The sequence below is a fragment of the Oryctolagus cuniculus genome, chromosome 15 (assembly GCF_964237555.1).
Source record: "Oryctolagus cuniculus chromosome 15, mOryCun1.1, whole genome shotgun sequence".
In the NCBI taxonomy this organism is placed as follows: domain Eukaryota; kingdom Metazoa; phylum Chordata; class Mammalia; order Lagomorpha; family Leporidae; genus Oryctolagus; species Oryctolagus cuniculus.
Genome location: NC_091446.1, coordinates 64,050,396 through 64,057,639, shown reverse-complemented (window position 1 = coordinate 64,057,639; position 7,244 = coordinate 64,050,396).

Sequence of the window (7,244 nt, the reverse complement as noted above, 5' to 3'; positions counted from 1 at the left end):
CTCCCACACAGGTGCAGGGCCCAATTTTTGGACCATCTTCTACTGCTTTCCCAGGCCACAGCAGAGAGCTGGATGGGAAGTGGAGCAGCCAGGACTTGAATCAGTGCCCACATGGGATGCCGGCACTGCAGGCGACGGCTTTAACCACTACGCCACAGCACCGGCTCCCTAACAGACCCTTTTCAAAACACACACATGGCCAATGGATACATGAAAAGATGTTCAGCATGGCTAATCATCAGGAAAACGCCAATCAAACCCACATGAAGTATCACCCCACGCCAGGAAGATCGGCTAGTAACCAGAGATCGAAGTTGGGGCCAGTGTTGTGGTGCAGCAGGCTAACCAACACTTGCGATGCAGCATCCTATACCGCGGTGCCAGTTTAAGTCCTGGCCTCTCCTGTTAACGTACCTGGAAAGGCAGAGATGGCACAAGTACTTGGGCCCCTGCCACACGTGTGAGAGACCTGGATGAGTTCCTGGCTATGGCCTGGCCCAGCCCTGGCTGTTGCAGCCATTTAGGGAGAGAACCAGAAGATGGAAGCTCGCTCACTCTCTCTTTGCTTCTCCATTACTCTGACTTTCAAATAAATAAAACAAGTATTTTTTAAAGAGATGAAAGTTAACAAAAGCTGGCCAGGATGCAGAGCCTAGGGACACTGCTGGTGGGAACATAGAATCGTGCAGCCACTGTGCAGGACATGGCAAAGCTCCTTACAAACCCGTAGGGGAAGGCAGTCCTACACGGGGCAGGCGTGCAGGGTGGCGGAATCTGTTGAAGCAACAGCTGCCGCCCTTGCTGGCTGAAGCACTAGTCACAGTGGCCAAGAGAGGCAATTGTTATCAGTGAAGGGGCAAAGAAAACGTGGCGCAGACACAGTCGTTAGGAAGCACAGAAAGCCTTGTCGTGGTCAGCAGGAACGGCACTGGAGGACGTCGTTCTAAGTGAACTAAGCCAGGCACAGAGGATGAGTGCTGCACCATCTCACTCACAGGTGCAATCTGCGAAGTTGACGTGGCGTCAGCATGTGGCACAGTTAGGGCACCACCTGGGATGCCTGCATCTCAACTCCGACTCCCAACTCCAGCTCTCTGCTAACGCACACCCCCGGGGGCAGCAGGCAATGGCTCTGATACTCTGATCTCTGCCACACACATCAAAGACCCAAACTGAGTTCGGGGCTCCTGGCTTTGGCCTGGCCCAGCCCTGGCTGCCATCAGCACTTAGGGAGCCAAGCACTGCACATGAGAGGACTCGGTCTCAGTCTCTGTTTGCCTTTCAAATAAAAATGAAAATTTAAAACACAATGTCCATTCTAAAGAAAGTCAGTCTCCCAGAAGTCAAGAGGATAATGGTGGTTAGCCAGGCTGGAGAACAGGGAGGGCAGCTAGGGATGAGCACAGACTTAGTCACTGCTACTTGTCGGAGTGAGATGGGAGTAAGATGGCTCAGGCCTTCTATAGCACAGTAGGGTCACTACAGATGGTCAATTTTTTTTTGACAGGCAGAGTAGACAGTGAGAGAGAGACAGAGAGAAAGGTCTTCCTTTTTTTGCCGTTGGTTCACCCTCCAAGGCCGCCACGGCCGGCGTGCTGCAGCCGGCGCACCGCGCTGATCCGATGGCAGGAGCCAGGTGCTTCTCCTGGTCTCCCATGGGGTGCAGGGCCCAAGCACCTGGGCCATCCTCCACTGCATTCCCTGGCCACAGCAAAGAGCTGGCCTGGAAGAGGGGCAACCGGGACAGAATCCGGTGCCCTGACCGAGACTAGAACCCGGTGTGCCGGCGCAAATGTTTTCAACAATGAGAAAAGCTATTACAATGGATTGTGAATATTTTATCACACAATGCTTCGTGTTTGATGAGATAGATATGTTTACTCTGATTTGGACATTACACTATGTCTACATGTATCAGGACATCGCATGGCACCTTGTAAATATCCAACAATTGTGTGTGTCAAAGAGAAATTTTAAAAATTTACAACTTTTAAGTGCTGGGAGTGGGCATTGGCCTAGCGGTGAAGATGCCCGCAACCCACACTGCAGTGCCTGGTTTCAGTTATTGCCTCCGACTCCAACTTCCTGCCAGGGGACACCCTGGCAGTCGGCAGAGCTGTCTCAAGCAGTCGGATTCCTGTGGCCCATAGGGGAGACTTGGACTGTGGCTCCCGGGCTCCTGACCCAGCCAGTACAGCTGTTAGAAGAATGGGCCAGTGGATTGGGACCATCTTTCTGCCTCTCAATTTAAAAACTTTGGCAAAGGACACTACTGTCGCTCCCCCTCTTCGTGGAGGAGCAACACAGGACCCTGCGCTGTTCTTTCTGTCTGCTCGGCCCTCCCCGGGTTTGCTGCTGGTTCTTCCCGGGTTGGCTACTATCCCTTCCACCTCCGTGGAAGGGCAGTTCCCCCTGGCCGCATTCCCCACTTCCGCAGGGGAGCGGCACACCGCCGGCCGGTTCTCTCGGGGGCTGCACGGGTTCCCTTAGATGTTCCCCATAGATGTTCCTGGTGCATGCCGTCTCTCTCCTCCTTTATAGTCCTCCTCCGCCAATCCCAACTCGGCTGCCCACACGCCGAGTACGCTGCTCTCCAATCAGGAGCAAGTCCTACAGTTTATTGGTTGAACTGGAGGCAGCTGTGCGGAAGCTGTTTACTTCTCTCCCAGCGCCATATTGTGGGAGAGCAGATGCATAGAATAAGTCTTAATTCCAGTAACTTAGTCCAGTCCGGGCTGCTCCCCACAGAGGAGAGCAGATGCATAGAATAAGTCTTAATTCCAGTAACTTAGTCTAGTCCGAGCTGCTCCCCACAGATCCCCCTTTCTTTTTATTTTTTAGCGTTGATACGCGCCTGTCTTCGGTGTCCCGCAGCACACACTCTGCTCTACTTGCTAGAGTTGCCACAGGCTCTTACAAGTCCTATCAGGCAAACCGAATCCGGGTCCTCTCTTCGCCATGTTGTGAGGAGGTTTTTAGGCGCTGATGCGTGCCTGTGTTCGGTGCCCTGCAGCGCATGCTCTGCTCTGCTAGAACTGCCTGCAGGTGTTTACAAAACCTATCAGGCAAACCGAATCCAAGCCTTCTCATTGCCGTATTGTGGGGGAGACTTATTAGTGTTGGTTTGTGCCTATCTTCGGTGACCTGCAGCTCATACTCTGGTCGAGCTGCTTGCTGGCGCTTACCGCCTTAAGTCAGGCAGACCGAATCCAAGCTTAATATTGTTGTATTGTGGGGAAGCCTTACTGATGTTAATTCGTGCCTGTCTTCGGTGACCTGCGGCGCATAAGCTGCTAGCTGCCCGCAGGTGCTCATCGCCTCACTTGATTAGGCAGACCGAATCCAAGCTCTCACATTGCAGTGTTGTAGGGAGGCCTTTTTATTTCTCTATTTCTCTATCTCCGGGCATTCCTATTTCTCCCATTTTACTTCTATCTTCCAGCATTCCTATTTTTCTCACTTTACTTCTAAACTTCTGTTTCTCTTATCCCTGCGGCTTTCCGGCACCTCGCCCCGCCGGCGGGTTCCCGGCTCTGCGCCGCTTCAGCCCGTGCGCCTCTCTCATCTGCGCAGCTTCCCGGCTTTGCGCGGCTCGGCTTCGCTCCGCGGTCTCCACGCTTAACCCTTTCGCGTCTGAACCACGGCCTACGCCAGCGTTCCCTATCTATTCACGCCCCGTGCTCTCTCTGCACGCGGCGGCTTCCGCGAGTAACACAGCGTAGCTTGCGTCTCCACCACTAGCATTCAATCCAAGTTCCCTGGGCTAGCCTGGCGAATTCAACCCAGCGTACGTCTCCGCCCCACGATTTGGCTTCCCGTCCTTTGCTCCCCGGGCTAATCAGACGGATCCCAATCTGGCTTACGTCTCAGCTTCTGGTTTCAACTTTTCGCCCCCTATTCCCGGGCTAACTTGAGAATCCCAAAGTGGCTTTCGTGTCCGCCTTGGCCTGTCCCCCACGGCTTCAATTTCCCTAACATTTTTCTCTACCCGGTATGTTTCCCTAAGTTTTCTTCCAACAATATTCCTCCCTCATTTCTCCTGGCTTCTCCCCACAGTCCGTATCCGAGTCTGTTTGTTCTAGCTTTCACTTTCGCTTTCAACCTTAGAGATTCCTCCCAGCTTCCCCCCGTAGTCCGTATCCGAGTCTATGCCTAGGCTTTCAATAGCTTCTTCCGGCTCCTTTTTCGTCCGGCTTTTCCCTAGGCTGTTTCGAGTCTATGCCTAGGCTTTCAATAGCTTCTTCCGGCTCCTTTTTCGTCCGGCTTTTCCCTAGGCTGTTTGCTAGTTTCTCTCTCCGATATTTTCCCTAGTTCTTCCCGTTTCTTCCCTCCTAAGTTTCATATCCGTCCTAAGTTTCCTATCCGAGCTAGGTTTCCTATCCGAGCTAGGTTTCCTATCCGAGTCACGGCACCAATATGTCGCTCCCCCTCTTCGTGGAGGAGCAACACAGGACCCTGCGCTGTTCTTTCTGTCTGCTCGGCCCTCCCCGGGTTTGCTGCTGGTTCTTCCCAGGTTGGCTACTATCCCTTCCACCTCCGTGGAAGGGCAGTTCCCCCTGGCCGCATTCCCCACTTCCGCAGGGGAGCGGCACACCGCCGGCCGGTTCTCTCGGGGGCTGCACGGGTTCCCTTAGATGTTCCCCATAGATGTTCCTGGTGCATGCCGTCTCTCTCCTCCTTTATAGTCCTCCTCCGCCAATCCCAACTCGGCTGCCCACACGCCGAGTACGCTGCTCTCCAATCAGGAGCAAGTCCTACAGTTTATTGGTTGAACTGGAGGCAGCTGTGCGGAAGCTGTTTACTTCTCTCCCAGCGCCATATTGTGGGAGAGCAGATGCATAGAATAAGTCTTAATTCCAGTAACTTAGTCCAGTCCGGGCTGCTCCCCACAGAGGAGAGCAGATGCATAGAATAAGTTTTAATTCCAGTAACTTAGTCTAGTCCGAGCTGCTCCCCACACACTACCAAAAATATTAAAACCATGGGAGAAAATATTTACCAATCACTGATCTGATAAGGGGTTAAAATCCAGGATAAAGAATTTTTTGTAATGAAAACCAGGGGCCGTGATCTAATTGATAAACTGAAAACTTCCTGAGCAGTGCTTAGAAAAATAAAGGAAACCCTCCCAGGTAAGCCTGGAATACTGATGGTGAGGGCCAAGGATTCAGGTGGAATGCCTCATTCTCCACGCAAAAGCAGGAAAACCTTGCATGAATCTCCAAGTGCTGCACTCGAGAGCTTTTCAATCCATAAAAGTAAGAGAAATCCGGGTGTTTTGCATTTAATAGAGAACTTTTAACCCCCAACAAACAGCATAAACAGCCCAAACACATGGGCAAATAACCTGGAGCACCATTACCCCAAAGGTAGACACACACACAGGCAGAAGGCACACAGAAAGACACCCGGCATGACCCTCAGGTGATCTAAGTCAAAACCACAAACCATGGGGCCAGAGCTAAGCCTCTGCCTGTGCTGCCGGCATCCCATGTGGGTGCTGGTTTGTGTCCCGGCTGCTCCACTTCTGATTCAGCTCCCTGCTATGGCCTGGGAAGGCAGTGGAAGATGTCCCAGGTCCTTGGGCCCATGCACCCAAGTGGGAGACCTGGAAGAAGCTCTTGGCTTTTAATTGGCCCAGCTCCAGTCATTTGCGGCCATCTGGGGAGTGAACCAGTGGAGGGAAGACATCTCTGTCTCTCCCTCTCTTTCTCTAACTCTGTGTCTCAAATAAATAAAATCTTAAAAACAAACCACAAACTATTAGGATGGCTGTCGTAACAAAAAAAGCAAGGAGTAAGTGTTGATAAGGACACGGAAAATTGGAACCCAGTACATTCCAGGTGGGAATGCAGCCACCGTGGGAGGCAGGACTGCAGCTTGATCCAGCCAATCCAGTTCCGGGAAGATTCCTCATGGAATCGAGGGCAGGGGCTCAGGCCCGGGTTCCTATAGCAGTGTCAGAGCAGCACTGCTGGCCACAGTGAAGTGCCGATTCTCCACGCATGCAGCTGACAACGTTACACCAAGTGAGACAGGCCGGACACAACACGACACCAGCCTCAGAGTCCACGCAGACGAGGCTCCTAGGACAGGCAACCTCGTCAGGACACAGAACAGCGCTGGGCACAGCAGTTAAGCTGTGACTTGCGACACCTGAATCTGTAGCAGAGGGTGTGGGGTTGAGGACCCGCTGCGCTTCCTATTCCAGCTTCCTGCCACTACGCACGCTGGGAGGCAAGAGCCCAAGTACGCAGGTCCCTGTCAGCCATGCGGGAGAGCCAGGTGAGTTCCCTGTGGGCATCTGGGGAGGGAACCAGGACATGGCAGCTTGGCCTCTGCTTTCCAAATAAATAAAATAAATTAAAACAAATAAACCAAAGTGGAATGACCGTGGCCAGGGGCTATGGGTAGAAGAAAACGACATTACTGCTGAATGAGTTCAGTCGCTGCTCAGGGTGATGACAAAGTCCTGCATAAGGAAGGGGGTGACTGCTGGTCCACACCACGTGACTGTCCCTAACACCAGCGCACTGGACACCGAAAAATGCTTAACACAGCAAATACGCATTGTACCACAAGAACATTCTCAGGTAGCAAGAACCGGGCAGAAAACGCCATGAACAATTCCAGCAACAATCACATCAGCACAAAGTTCCAGAATTAAAAATGATCCAATGTTACTTGCCATCTTGCATTTGCCAAGGGCAAGTGACATCACTTTCAATCAGCTCGATTGCAAATAAAGTTGTTGGAAGTACAAACTTGGATGACTTCATAAACGCATTTGCAGACAAGTCAGAAAAACCTTACGACCAAGGAAGATGTTGAGTGTTCGTGAAGCCCTGTGTATCATGAAATTGTGCTATCAAAAGTATTTCTTAAAACTTCTGTTGTATTGTTACCCACGCATCACTAGTACCTCATTATACAAATGTTCTTTTTTTATTATTATTATTTTTTGACAGGCAGAGTGGACAGTGAGAGAGAGAGACAGGGAGAAAGGTCTTCCTTTGCCGTTGGTTCACCCTCCAATGGCCTCTGCGGCCGGCGCACCGTGCTGATCCGATGGCAGGAGCCAGGAGCCAGGTGCTTTTCCTGGTTTCCCATGGGGTGCAGGGCTCAAGCACCTGGGCCATCCTCCACTGCACTCCTGGGCCACAGCAGAGAGCTGGCCTGGAAGAGGGGCAACCGGGACAGAATCCGGCGCCCCGACCGGGACTAGAACCCGGTGTGCCGGCGCC